We start from the raw sequence: 15574 nt of genomic DNA on the forward strand, positions 1-15574 counted from the left end.
GTAATTTGAGTTGAAAAGTGTCGCTTGTGTCTTTGTGTATGCTATTCCCAGAAATTTAATGTGGTCATTCCTCCAGTCGTGTGTGTAGGTTTGTTTTAGTCTTTGGGTCACGTCCGCCGGGAGCCCCCTACCCATAGCTTGTGTTTTGGAGACGTTCAGTTTGTAGTACGATAGTTTGCTGTAAGTGTCTAAAATTGCATGAAAGTGTGGTAAGGATGTCTCTGGGTCTTGGATCGTCAAAAGTATGTCATCTGTGAATAGTGTTAGTTTGTATTCTTTGTGTTGTGTTTTGATACCTGATATGTGTGGGTGGTTTCTAATGAGGGCCGTGAGTGGTTCCAAAGCCAGTACATATAAAAGGGCCTTGCCTAGTTCCATTTGTGATGCTGAATGGACGTGAAAGGAAGCCAGCATTGGTAATTTTAGTGGTGGGGTGGCTGTAAAGTGCTCATAGTGTATTCAGGAATTCCATTGGGAAGTTAAATTTTCTTAGCACCGCCTCGAGGAATTGCCAGTTGAGACGGTCGAAAGCCTTCTCCGCATCCAAGGACAGGAAAAGGCTTCCCGTATTATGGCGTTGAAGGCTGTAAGTTAGGTATAGGACTTTCCTTGTCCCGTCAGTGCCCTGTCTGCCTTTGACAAATCCGACTTGGTCTTCATGTACCAGTGTCGGTAGTATTGGGGCCAGTCTATTGGAGTATATTTTAGCAAGGATTTTGGTATCTGTATTTAGGAGCAAAATTGGGCGTACATTTTGTCCTTTGTCAGGTTGTTTGCCTGGCTTAGGGAGTGTTGCAACATGGGCCATGAGCATTTCTGACGGTATGGTTCCAGTGTTTATAATGTGGTTAAATGCGTGTTGCATGTGTGGGATAATTATGTGTGCAAATTTTTTGTAATAGTAATTGGTTAGGCCGTCCGGGCCCGGGGATTTCCCTGTAGGGAGTTGAGAGATTACGGTTTGTATCTCGTCTTTCGTAATTGATTGTGATAGAGTGTGTTTCTGGATTTCCGTGAGTTGCGGCAGAGGTATATTATGCAGATAGTTATCTATTTCTGGGGTTGTGGGATGGTGAAGAGATTTGTCCTCTCTTAGGTTGTATAGGTTGCTATAAAATGCTGCCAGCTCGTTATTCATATCTTGTGAGTTCCATAGTTTATGGTTATCTTTAGATAGAATGTACGGGATTTTAGATTGCATATATTTTTTCCGTAGCATATTGGCTAGTAGTTTGCCTGCCCTATTACCTTGAGCGTATTGTGTCATTTTGAGTAATGTGTGTGCAGTTTTTTGGAATTGAAGGTCATTGATTTTGGTCGTTATTGTCTGTATCTCGTCCAGGAGGTGCTGTTGGTTTGTTTGATAATAGGTTTGTGTTGTGTCCCGTAGTTGTTTTAGGAGGTTTATCAGGGTGGCTCGGCGCTGCTTATTTAGGTAAGACGCCCTGCTAATCAGAAGGCTCCTAATGACTGGTTTGTGCACTTGCCATAGTATTGGGGGGGTTGTTTGTGGGTTGTTGTTAGTTGCAAAGTAGTGTTCCATCTCTCGGGTTATGTGTTCAGCAAATTTTTGGTCATAAAGCAGTGAGTTATTCAGTCTCCAGGAGCCTTTGCCTTTGTATGAGAATGTGTCTGTAAGTGTCAGGATAATTGGTGCGTGATCCAACCAAGTGATATCTCCATGTGTACATTGGAGGGTTTGGGGGAGTCCTGCTGATGTTGTGAAAAAGTAGTCTATTCTGGAGTGTGTTTTGTGAACGTGGGAATAGTAGGTGTAGTCCTTGTCTCTGGGGTTTAGTGTGCGCCATATATTATCGTACAGGTTAAACTGATTTATGAGTTTATTAAGTAGGGCACAGGCAGTGTTGAATTTTTTCGATCGGGGTGCTTTAGGATCTAGTGTAGTATCTAATTCCGGTTCAAGCACATGGTTTAGGTCTCCACAACAGATCATGAGGCCCTGCTGTAAGTGGCTGGTTTTGGTTAGTAGATGTTGCAGGAATTGTCTTGGGTTGTCATTAGGTGTGTAGATATTGACTATAGTGTAAGTCAAATTATTGATGTTACATATAAGAATTATGTATTATTATTATTATTATTATTGCCATTTATATAGCGCCAACAGATTCCGTAGCGCTTTACAATATTTTGAGAGGGGGGATGTAACAATAAATAGGACAATTACAAGAAAACTTACAAGAACAATAGGCTGAAGTGGACCCTGCTCAAATGAGCTTACAGTCTATAGGAGGTGGGGTATTAGAAACATTAGGATAGGAAATATCAAGTAGGAGTGAAGCAGAGCTGGAGGAGAGAGCAAAGCACTGTCCCATAGGAGAGAGCAAGAGACAGGTATGTAAGGGAGAGATTACTCTGGGAGGCCATACGAGATGGGTTTTAAGGCCCTTCTTAAATGATTGAAGACTAGAGGAGAGTCTGATGGCAGTAGGTAAGTTATTCCATAGGAGAGGAGCCGCCCGTGAGAAGTCCTGCAAGCGTGAGTTGGCCGTACGGGTGCGAGCAGCGGTCAGGAGGTGGTTGCGGGCAGAGCGGAGGGTACGAGGAGGGGCATACTTCTGGATCAGTGAAGAGATATAAGAGGGGCTGGAATTGTTCAGTGCTTTGAATGTATGGGTTAGCACTTTGAATTGACTCCTATAGGATACAGGGAGCCAATGTAAGGACTGGCAGAGGGGTGAGGTGTGAGAGGACCGACTGGAGAGGAAAATCAGTCTAGCTTCAGCATTCATTACAGACTGTGGCGGGGCAATACGGCTTTTGGGGAGACCAATCAGGAGAGGGTTACAGTAATCCATGCGGGAAATTACTAGAGCATGGACAAGCTCCTTGGTAGCATCTTGCGTAAGAAAGGGGCGGATGCGGGCTATGTTTTTGAGTTGGAACCTACAGGACTTGGCAACAAACTGGATGTGAGACTCAAAGGTGAGACCAGAGTCGAGTATGACGCCAAGACAGCGTGCTTGTAGGGATGGACTTATGTGGATATCACTGACTTGAAGGGAGAGTGAGAGAGGAGGATCAGTATTAGGAGGAGGAAAGACAAGGAGTTCAGTTTTAGAGAGGTTAAGTTTGAGAAAGCGTGATGACATCCAGTCAGAGATGGAAGAGAGGCAAGCAGGGGAGAGGTCCGGTGAGGAGAGGTATATCTGAGTGTCATCAGCGTACAGGTGGTAGTTGAATCCAAAAGAGGCAATACGTTTTCCAAGAGAGGCAGTATAAAGAGAAAATAAAAGGGGACCAAGGACAGAGCCTTGGGGAACTCCAACCGAGACAGGGCGAGGGGAGGAGGTATCCTTGGAAAAGGAGACACTAAATGAGCGTTGGGAGAGATAGGAGGAAAACCAAGAGAGGACAGAGTCACAGAGACCGAGTGATTGAAGAGTTTCAAGGAGGAGAGCATGATCAACTGTGTCAAAGGCAGCAGAGAGGTCAAGGAGAATTAATATGGAGTAGTGACCTTTGGATTTAGCGGAGATTAGGTCATTAGTCACTTTGATAAGAGCGGTCTCAGTAGAGTGGAGAGGGCGGAAGCCAGACTGAAGAGAGAGTTGGAATTAAGGAAGTGAGACACACGGGTAAAGACAAGTCTTTCCAAAAGCTTTGATGAGTAAGGGAGCAGGGATATGGGACGATAGTTAGAGGGGGAGGACGGGTCAAGAGATGTTTTTTTTCAGGATAGGTATTACAGTGGCATGTTTAAGGTCAGCAGGAACAGTGCCAGAAGAGAGAGAGCAGTTAAAGATGTGTGTTAGGATAGGCACAAGACAAGGGGAGAGAGATCTGATGAGGAGAGATGGGACAGGATCATGTGGGCAAGTGGTGGGGCGAGAGGAATGGAGAAGCGTAGCCACCTCTTGTTCAGTAGCTGGGGAGAAAGTCTGTATGCATCGTCCTTTGCTATCTGTTATTAGTCTAATCAGTTCGTATGCCACTGATTTGTGTATGAGAATACTAACACCCCTAGACTTGTTGGCGTACATGGAATGATACTGGTGTGGGTATGTTTGGAGGCCTAAGGAGGGCTGTTTCGTGCGTTGGAAATGAGTTTCCTGGAGGCACACCACCGCTGCATCACACTTTTTGACTTCTGTCAGTAGTAAGTTGCGTTTCTGGGGAGAGTTTAACCCCCTAACATTTTGTGAGTATATTTTCATTATCTATGTGAGATATATGGGGGAGTGCTCATTGTATATAGCTTATTCATAGATCCTGTTTTGCTTATAGTCTGTAGTGTGTGTGAGGTGTCGCTGTCATTTATTACCTCACCAGGGTGGTGGATATTCATGAGATGTGCGAGAGTGCACTTCCTCTTGTGATTGAGGGTGTTTGGGTTGTTGGTTCCGTTCTGCGGCGTATGCCTAGTACTATGTTGTTGGGTTTTCTGGTGTGTGTTTAGTTCTGTTTCGAGGGGTTTGAGGTTGGGGTAGGTAGGGATTTAACAGTAGATATAACATGAGCCTAGCATTGGTCTCAACTATGTACATTAGTGCTCTGGTGGTGAGCTTGGCACCTATTTGTGGTGCCACGGGGGAGGTGAGCTTGTATAGGATGCTCACCTGGAGGCTACATGGGCTCCTTCAGTTGTTATATTTATGGGAAACCCTGGGTCGCCGCCGCTGTTGGCTCTCCTCTATGTCTTGAGGCATGACAGTATTCATGGGTACATAGATACATATACATACATGCATAAAATAATAATTAATTAATTAAATAATTTTTTTAAATTTTTTTTATTTTGTGTCACTCGTGTCTTGATATGATTTGGTTAATGTGCAGTGTCTTCACCTTAGTAGTGGGGGAGAAGGGGAGCATTGTAAATCGTTCAGCTTCATAGATTACCATAAGATCAGCGTAAATATGTACATTGGCAATAAAGAGTATACTGCTAGTATTAATATTTGTTGAGTATGTTAGAGCGAACCTTCCTATAAGTATTGAGCTTAGTGGGCTGCGTGGACCACTTATTAGGCCACTTATCTCGTGCCCCTTAGTGTTAGTGAACTTCTTGAGGTTTCCAGTCACCTAGGATTACTGTATGTCAGATGTTTGGTGTTGGTGTGCAATCGTAGTGACCCCCCTTACTGCTTTTAAGGGGTAGGTATAATGTTGCCTCTTTGTCGTGGCATCTCATGGGCTGTAACGGCCCTTTTCTCTTAAATTATTATTTTTTTTTTTGGCGTCTGGTTCCATAGCGGCTGAAATAATTTGTCCGTTAGTCATCCTATAGGTATGGTGGGATAGAGGGTAAGTCGAGACCTCTTTTAACTTGTTCAGTGTATAGGTTGGAGATAGTAGTGAGTAGCTTTAAGCCTAGAGGTGATGTGTATATCGGCGTGACAGGGTTTGTGTATATCTTAGCGATATATTCTATTGGTGTAGATATGTTGGGTGGGAGTTAGAGGTGCATATACGTTACCATCCTCTGTATGCAATAAGTCAGTCACATATATATATATATATATATATATATATATATATATATATATATATATATATATATATATATATATAATAAACAATACACAAGATCCAGCGCACTCTCCTATCTACTAAACAGCAACTTCAATGTTGACAGATTTTATTAGTTTTTAAAAGGTTTTGTTTAAAAACACCTTATCTAGGCAAAAAATAATGGGGATTTAGTTACATTATATGATCATACATTGCATAAGCCTGCCACAACGTCAATGTACCCCATCTTTGGCAGGTCCTACTCTCACAGTCTAATGTCTGCTCTTATGAGATTAACCCACTTACTTGGGAAAAAAATTCCATCTGAGGCTCTCTGCAGTACAAGACTAAATAGGGACCTGAGATGAGGCACCTGTGACAGGGAGGGGTGCAAAACCAAGGAGTTGGCTAGACTCCCAAATATATATATATATATATGGAACATGGGGGGTGGTTGCACTCACCTGAACATGCTTAAATGGGGTGCTGCTGGGGGCCATATTATACAATAAACAATACACAAGATCCAGCGCACTCTCCTATCTACTAAACAGCAACTTCAATGTTGACAGATTTTATTAGTTTTTAAAAGGTTTTGTTTAAAAACACCTTATCTAGGCAAAAAATAATGGGGATTTAGTTACATTATATGATCATACATTGCATAAGCCTGCCACAACGTCAATGTACCCCATCTTTGGCAGGTCCTACTCTCACAGTCTAATGTCTGCTCTTATGAGATTAACCCACTTACTTGGGAAAAAAATTCCATCTGAGGCTCTCTGCAGTACAAGACTAAATAGGGACCTGAGATGAGGCACCTGTGACAGGGAGGGGTGCAAAACCAAGGAGTTGGCTAGACTCCCAAATATATATATATATGGAACATGGGGGGTGGTTGCACTCACCTGAACATGCTTAAATGGGGTGCTGCTGGTGCCATATTATACAATAAACAATACACAAGATCTAGCGCACTCTCCTATCTACTAAACAGCAACTTCAATGTTGACAGATTTTATTCGTTTTTAAAAGGTTTTTAAAACTAATAAAAAACCTTTTAAAAACTAATAAAATCTGTCAACATTGAAGTTGCTGTTTAGTAGATAGGAGAGTGCGCTGGATCTTGTGTATTGTTTATTGTATAATATGGCCCCCAGCAGCACCCCATTTAAGCATGTTCAGGTGAGTGCAACCACCCCCCATGTTCCATATATATATATATATATATATATTACGGCTGGCGAGTGTTCATAAAAGTCATTTTGTGTTCCATTCTCTTGCTACTTTGGTATTGCTGTACGGCTGTTTGTTTGAGAAGGGCAACTTCCATTTCCGAGGAGTTGTTCTCCTTCTTCTGGCGTGAAGATTGTTTCTGTTATTCCATTTCTGGTGGCGATGAGTTTAAGTGGAAATCCCCATCGGTAGGCCACTTGATGCTGCCTGAGGGTACTGGTAACCGACTGGAACGCTTTTCGCCTCCTGAGTGTCGCCGCAGACAGATCTGGGAATATTTTGATGCTGGCGAATTTGTCAGGGATGTCTTGGGCATGTCTGCTTCATTTCAGCAGTTCCTCCTTTACGTGGTGGTAGTGCACACAGATTATGACATAGCGGGGTATGGAGTCGGGGAGGAATCGGGGTTTAGGAACCCGGTGAGCCCTATCCAAAAGCAGCATGTCTGGTGGAGTATCTGCTGATAGTGCGCGGAAGAGCTCGTGGAGGTAAGCTTGCAGATGCGTTTGTGTTATTGCTTCAGGAATACCTTGAAGTCGCAGGTTGTTTCTGCGCGCCCTATGTTCTATGTCCATCAGTTTATTTTCCATGGTGTTCACTGTGGATTGTAATGCTTGCACTTGATGTGCTAATTGGTTATGGGCGTTTGAGTTTTCTTCCAGTCTTTCCTCAACGTGTGATGTTCGGGCTCCCAGCTCTCCAATATCCTTTTTTAGGCTCGCTAGGCCAGACATCCAGCCTGCCATGAGCTTGTTGGACAAGGCATCGAGTTGGTCCAGCAAGATCTGTTTGGTGACCATTTCCTCCAGGGCTTGATCTGCCATGTCTGTCAGGTCGCCGCCATCTGATTCATCTCCGCCATCTTGTTGGTGAGCTCGCACGGCCTGTTTCGTAGCCGGCGTGTTTTGCCCAAAAAAATTATGTTTGTCTGATTTTGCGGGTTGCCTCTTGTGCTTGGGCTGAGACATGTTTGTTTTAGTTGATTTCCGCCCGTGTTTCGTTAGGATAATCGCTTTTGCACAGAGCCCATGTGCCGGAGCTAAAGCTTAAGCGGCCATCTTGCTCCGGTGGTAGCCGCGCCCCCCCCATACATAATTTTTTTAATGGAGGGTATATTTAAAAACAGCTGCAGTTTTCTTGTCTGAAGCCTTTGCAAGCCTTCCCCTTCTTTGCAAGGCAGGTGCTCTAAACAATTGCTTGCTTCTTGAGTCTAGCTCCACTAAACTAAACAACCAGGAAGTAATTGGACTGAAAGTCTGATTGAAAAGACAGGGAAGTGTAACAAGGTTAATTTATAAAAGTGCCAATTGGTTGAAATCTGCACTTTTTGTAAAATGAAAAAGGGCTCACTCTTGAATATTCACTTTTGTATTGAGAGCATGAAGATTCGCCTGTCTCTTACTATTAAATGCTCCCAAGTGATCACTTGTGCTAATTTATAATTTTCAGAACCATGTAAGGAAGTGTTTGACTCCATGTTTCATATTAAGGTTCTTGCTAACAGTTTTTGTGAGCTTGTCCAGGATTGAAAGACTATGGGACAAAACTGACTAGGCTGCTTTGTACCTCCAAAGGGAACTGACTCAGACTGGGAACCAAAACGCAAGTCATCCTTTTATAAAGTGGCATTGGTGTAACAGACTGAGTGCGCTGCATATGGGGCTAGAATAGTGTGGTAAGGAAATCTGTGTGACGTGACCCAAGACTTGCATATGCTGAAGTATGTGTAAATTCAATAAGCCTTGAGAACTCTCACAGACCAATAAGTGGTCAAAAATCAACTTATCTTGTGGTGAAACAGTGATTTCACAAATTGTTGAGTTTTTTTTGAAAATTTAATTTTTTATTAATTTATGTTTTAAAAAAAGGAGACAGCCTGCTATGACAAGACATATATTGACAGTTAAAATAACAATAAATAAATAATACAATTTCTTTTAGGTGTTGCATATTATCAGGATAACAGATTATATAATTATATCATAGTCATCGATTAATAGATGGTATCCCTGTAGATAACTTTACAAGAACTGTCGAACCAAGATGGTATTGCTGTGTATGCATATTTAACATACCTTACCATACCATATTCAGACTACCTATTGCTATACCATTGTATATGTTAATTCTGGTCTGTTATTGGCCACGACTGGACTATAACATTTTAATTAAAATCTGTTGTATATATTCGTATTGCTTACAAGGTAAAAAAAAAAAGGATAAAAAGACATTACTATATAAACAATAAAAAACTGTTTTACAAAATTTAGAATAAACGTTAAATCCCTACTCTGATACCTCATTATTTATGAATATCTGTGACTATAAAACTCATACAACTTAGAACAAATTTTGTAATATTCTTTATTACACCTCCAACATTGATTGCAGTATTCAGTTTTAAATGTACACAATCTGGAAGGATAAGCACGTTATTGATTATTAGATTTTTAAATATTTTACAATCTGCTCAAAAAAGTTAATACAGGTCCAGGTTACCACCAAGTTACCACCTAGTTATACCACATTTTATTAAAGGAGTTTATATTTCCCCATTCTAAAAACTGGGAAAACATCACTGTATTATGAAGAAAATGGACTTTGGTAAAAGATAGGCCCCACTAAGTTAACCTTGCCTTTTTCACCGCCCATAAATAGGAATGAAATAGCTTATCAAAAGAATTCAATATTTATTTTGGAACTCCTAATGGTATTGCACGAAAAAGATATTCCAATTTGGATATTATATAAGTATAAAGTATTTAATCTTTCCAGCCGGGATAATGTTGTATTTCCCCTGGACTTCATTTGATCTTTTAGATCTTGGGAAAGTTTAGTATAGTTTATATTTACCCAAGTACTTATATCAAAATTAATTATAGTTCCCAAATATTGAATTGTTTGAATAGCCCAATTGAATCTATAGTTTGAATTAAGAGTTTCCTCTTGGATTTGAGAATGATTGCAATGAATGATTTGAGTTTTCTGTAGGTTGACTGTTTTATTGTTTTATTGAAAAACAACATACATTATGAATACAATCTATCACCATGGGGATGGAAATCTCGGGTGGGGTATGGGTTAAGATGATGTCATCTGCGAATAAAGTAATTTTTTGTTTACTTCCCCTATTGGAATTCCTGAAATATTAATAGATTGTCTAATGTATGCTGCAAGAGGTTCGATCGAAAGAACGTACATCAGCGGCGCCGGTGTACTGTTCCTAATATTGAACCACTGCGAGTTTAACCATTACCAAATACTTTAGCTTTAGGGAATGTATAGAGTGTAGAGTGTAGAGACATTGCTAGTTCTTTAAAATTTCCTTCTATTCCAAATGCTGTTAAAGTTTCCGCTAAAAACGTCCAACTCACTCTCGAACACCTTTTCAGCGTCGACAGCAATGAAGACAGTTGGCAGATGTTCTTTATTTATTTTCAATGTCATATAGGCAATCTATCGAAGGTTATCACCGCCCGATCTTGCCTATACAAAACCAGACTGATCATTACTGATTAAATCAGGAATAACATTACTAAGTCTGTTTGCAAGAATTTTTGAAAAAAATGTTATATCTACATTTATGAGTGAGATCGGAGGGTAGTTGGTAAAAATATTTGGATCTTCCTCTGGTTTGGTAATGGTCGATGTGACAGTACAATCCGTTACTCCGTCAAGTATTCCCTTCTTCCCATGAAAGAAAATCACCCAATATTCCACGAGTAGAAATATCCCTGGGATCGCCAAATAATCCACACATGAGCCAAAGCTTAATGCTGGAACAAGACTGATTTACTGGCACACATAACTCACAATTTATGCAACACATAACTCCTCCTCTGGGCCAGGCTAGATAATTGAGTTCTTACAATACACACGGCTCAATTATCTGCTGGCCAGAACATTTACAGTTTTTAACAATTTCAGAAAAGTACTTTTCATACAACATACAAACATAATTTCAACATCCCTGGGTAGCTGAGGATACTGGTGGTCATATATCCAAATTTCACGAATTTCCGTTCGGTAGTTTTGCATCGTGTGGAAGTTTGACCGGCTTGCCATGTGGAGGTATCCGATCTAGAGTTCCATAGAATCAGTAGCAAGAGCCGGTCTCCGTTCGCATCTAACTACACGAAAACCACCGTTCGTATGGTATAGCTGGTTACATGTGAATGTTCCCCTCATTCGGTAGATTCTATCTACCGAATGCCAGTTTGATTCGTGGAGGGGAACGTATTCATCCAGGACTTCCGTGGGGACCCTGCGTTCGCATGGTTGCCGTGCCGAAATTAGTTCCAGGCAATCCCTGCATAAGTCCCGCTGACCGCGTTTGTGAGTTCTAAGATGGCCGCCATCCTTTGTTCTCGCCACGTGTTCGTATGCCGAATGGCGGCCACCTAGTTGCAGTTAAGTTGCGGTTTTCTCTGTTCTAATGTTGATTGCTACCCAGGGTGTGTGGTCTCTGTTCGGTAAACGAATACATTTCTTTTATACATTTTAAACCGAACAGATACAGGTATTTAAACAGCAGAGCAGGGAGAGGGTTTAACTGAGGGCCCACAGGCAAGTACATGGAAAATCCTTCTCAGTCGAGATTGTAGCGCACAATAATTCTGAGCATATTTTCTTAGAAGAACTTATTTCGGAGAACAATTTACATAGCAGGGATATATTACTAGTTCAAAAGTTTTGTAAAAAGAAGTATAGTCGTCTGGGCCTGGAGCTTTCCCATTCTTAAGATTATTGATTACAAGCTTAATCTCTTCAGTTGTTGTAGCCTTATTTAGTTCTACTAGTTTTATTAGCTTAATTACAGGAAGATAAAAATTAAAAAAAAATGATTTTAACTCCGCATTAGAGATTTTAATTTCTGAAAGACTATATAGAGAAGCATAATAATTTGTGAAAGCATTCAACAATATTTTAAATTAAATTCTATTTTTGTTTTTGGGCTTGAGTTTTTTTGATAATATTTTTCCCTGGTTTATTGTTGCTACTATACCAATTTTGGTTAAAGGATAAAATAATTTTCTTCACTTTGTCATTAAGAATATTGTTTATTTGTAGTTGAATTGTTTTGTGATGATTTGCAATTAACTTTTTTTTGTTGATTTGTTCTATTTTTGCAAGGTTTATGTATAGATCTGACAGTTCTGCACCTTTTATTCCCTAGATCTAACTTCCAATTGAATAAGCCCCGTAAGGACCGAGTCAAATGTATTGATCAAAATAAAACATAAACAAAACTTGGAATTTGACTATATGTCTGTTCAACCGTAATTCAACCCCTTTCATATTAAGTGAAATAGGGCTTTCATTTAACATCAAAGATTTAGCTATAAAACATAATTTAATATGAATAAAATATAAAACATGTGAGAAATTAAGACATTTTGTTAATTTTTTAGTTCTGCATGACACTTTAACGGTGAATGTCATAATACTGTTTGCTTTTATAAAATACACATATTTGTATTCAGCAATGTCTCACGTGTAAAACAGTACCCCCTATGTACAGGTTTTATGGCGTTTTGGGAAGTTACAGGGTCAAATATAGCATGTTGTATTTTTCATTTTTTTCACATTGAAATTCGCCAGATTGGTTACGTTGCCTTTGAGACCGTATGGTAGCCCAGGAATGAGAATTACCCCCATGATGGCATACCATTTGCAAAAGTAGACAACCCAAAGTATTGCAAATGGGGTATGTCCAGTCTTTTTTAGTAGCCACTGGGTCACAAACACTGGGCAAAGTTAGCATTAATATTTGTTTGTGTGTGAAAAATGCAAAAAACGATATATACATATTAATTTATGTATATAGATATATATATATATATATATATTTCCTGGCCATATCCATGGCAGCACAACATTGGGTAGCTCCTCCCTATCCCGATTGGACAGGAATAATAATTCAGCAGTATAAGTACCACCTCCTACCCCTGCCTAGGACATGTTGGTCTTTAGGACTATAACAATTTTCTTTTATGGCTTACCTGAGGATTTGTTCCTCCAGCCCATGGGGAGTTCACCCTCTCTCCCCTGGGAAGTCTCCAGTACACGGCACTGCACAAAGGTGTCCCCATGGAGAAAACCCCTTTTCCTTTTTATTATCTTGCAGTGACCCTAGGGGGTCACAACAATACAAACTAAGCTGGTCAATTAGTCGGAAAGTCGTCCCACCAGAAACAATATGAAGAAAGAGGCAGGTATGGATATACAAGCAGTATGTTTAAATTTACCGCCAGGAGACTGTAGCCGGTAAGTATTTATTTCTCCTATGCTTGTTTGCGAGTTTCTGGGTGCCTGCACGGCGTTTGTGCGTTCCAGGGCGCCTGAGTGGCATTCAGGAGTTCCAGGGCACCAGCGCAGCGTTCGGGAGTTCCAGGGCGCCTGCTCAGCGTTCGGGATTTACAGTGCGCCTGCGCGGCGTTCGGGTGTTCCAGGGCGCCTGCATAGCGTTCGGGAGTTCCAGGGCGGGTGCGCGGCGTTAGTGTAATGAGCGCGCAGATGCAAACAAAGCGCGTACGCGCGCTACTAATTGTATACCAGTTCTGCGGTTTGACGGTTCGGGAGTGCACATATTGTCCGTGCACTCGCGGCCCGTTCACCAGAAAGCCGTTCGCGCTTTCTACGGTCCCTTTGCGCATGCGCAGTGACGTCAGACGCCCTCTTAAAGCGCCATGCCTCATTCATTCCCAATGCTGATCAATTCTGGCAGTAGTAGGGATTCCTGACCATAGGGGCTTCAGCAGGATAGCCTGTTAACCTCATCTTGGACAGGCTCTTTTCTTTCCTTGGGAAAAACTAAGTTAATTCCTTAGATTTTTTCCTTTTTTGTTGTCCTTACTGTTACACCATCTGTTACACCGATTAACTTACAGATGGATTCTCGTTCAAGATCCAGGGATTCATCTCATCATAATAGGTCACAATCAAAGTAATATAGGTAAGCCATTTTTTCCATCCTTTCCATAAAAAAAAAAAAAATAAAGAGTGGGAATGTACTCAAAGGCACGTTTGTTTGTTGTAGTGCCAAAAGTACAAAGACTTCAGGATCGTCCAAAGGGAAGTCGCCCAAAAGGACGCTGTGCATATCCTGTGACAACAGAGCCATAGAAGGAAAACGTCTCTGTCCAGATTGTCTCTCAGCAGTTGCAGGACCATCTCATCCAACACCGGACATTATGCAAATTATAAAGCAAGCAGTTGCCCAGGGCATCAGAGAGGTTGGAAAGGCCCACAAGCGACCCAGATATTCTGAGCCCTCTGAATTTTCTCCAGGAAACTCAGAGGATGAGTTTATGGAGTCAGCTTCACTGAGAGACCTAGCTTTTTCCTCGGAGGAGGATGCTATGCCAGATCCAGACTTCCTGGTACCAGCGGAAGTGGATCATTTAATTGCCCAGGTAAGAGAAACCCTCACTTTAAAGGAACCCTGAGAGGAGGAACACTCTACATCTAATCGCTATTTCTCTGATCTTAGGAGAAAAAGTGAGGCCTTCCCGGTGCATGACACAATCAGTGGTCTTAAGGAGAAATGGTCCAGATCTGATAGGAGATCATCTGCCAAAGGAAAATTCTCCAGGTTATACCCATTCGAGCCCAAAGATGCGGAGGCATGGGATTTTGCACCCAAGGTTGATGCTGCAGTGGTCAGGTTGGCTAAGCACACTACCTTACCGGTGGATGATGCGGGTTCCTTCAGGGATCCGATGGATCGGAAAATAGAGTACTATCTTTCCACGTCCTATGTAGCCTCAGGCACGAGTCTTCACCCTGCCGTTGCTCTCACATCAGTTACAAGAGAAATGAAGGTCTGGCTACAAGAATTGGAGGAGGACATCAGGAGTGATAGAAGCCGTTCCTCCATATTGGATAGCCTGAAAGATATGCGATTAGCCATTGATTTTTCATCTGAAGCAGCAGTAGATCTAGTAAGAAATCTTGCCAGAAATATGTCTTTCACAATTTCCACCAGACGGGCGCTTTGGCTCAGATCTTGGGCGGCCGATGCTTCCTCCAAGAATAATATGTGTTCCTTACCAATCCACGGGAATATGTTGTTTGGTAAGAACTTGGACAAATGTATAAAAAGGGCGGCCGTAGGGAATAAAGCCTTTCTACCACAGGAAAGGAAATATAAAGGGTCCTTAAATAAAGGGTCCTTAAATCATACAAGCCCGGGAGAGAATATGGCAGATTTCAACACGGTAAAGGAGCCCAATCTGGAGGTACAGGAGGCAAGTCACGAGTCACTTCTTCCTCCAAGATCTCAAGGAATTTATGACTATATAATTCACAAATCAGAAGGAGTCGGGGCTTGTCTTCTTCAATACTCGTCCATTTGGGCAGAATCCACAAGCGAGGGTTGGATACTGGATATTATTCGAGAGGATACCTTCTAGAATTTTACGAGCATCCTCCCAACAGGTCTTTTCATCTCACAAAGTGGCCAGGGGACAAAGAAGCGCATGGCCCTACGGAACTTCATCTTATCCCTACAAGCAGAGAAAGTTATCATAAAGGTGCCAACATGTGAAAGAACCCAAAGGTTTTACTCGCACATCTTCCTAACGAAAAAGTCCTCAGGAGACTGGAGACCTATTCTAGATCTTCACAGATTGAACAAGCATCTACACATTCGCAGATTCAAGATGGAATCCCTGCAGTCTATAATAAAAGTAGTGGCACCCAACCAATGGATGTTATCTATAGATCTATTAGACGCCTACTTTTACATACCCATTGCGCAGTCCCATCAAAGGTCCCTGAGGTTCGCTGTAGAGGAAGGCCACTTCCAGTTCAGAGCCCTCCCGTTTGGACTAAGCACGGCCCCAAGGACGTTCACAAAAGTATT

Source organism: Pelobates fuscus, chromosome 3 (genome assembly GCF_036172605.1).
Source record: "Pelobates fuscus isolate aPelFus1 chromosome 3, aPelFus1.pri, whole genome shotgun sequence".
Lineage (NCBI taxonomy): Eukaryota > Metazoa > Chordata > Amphibia > Anura > Pelobatidae > Pelobates > Pelobates fuscus.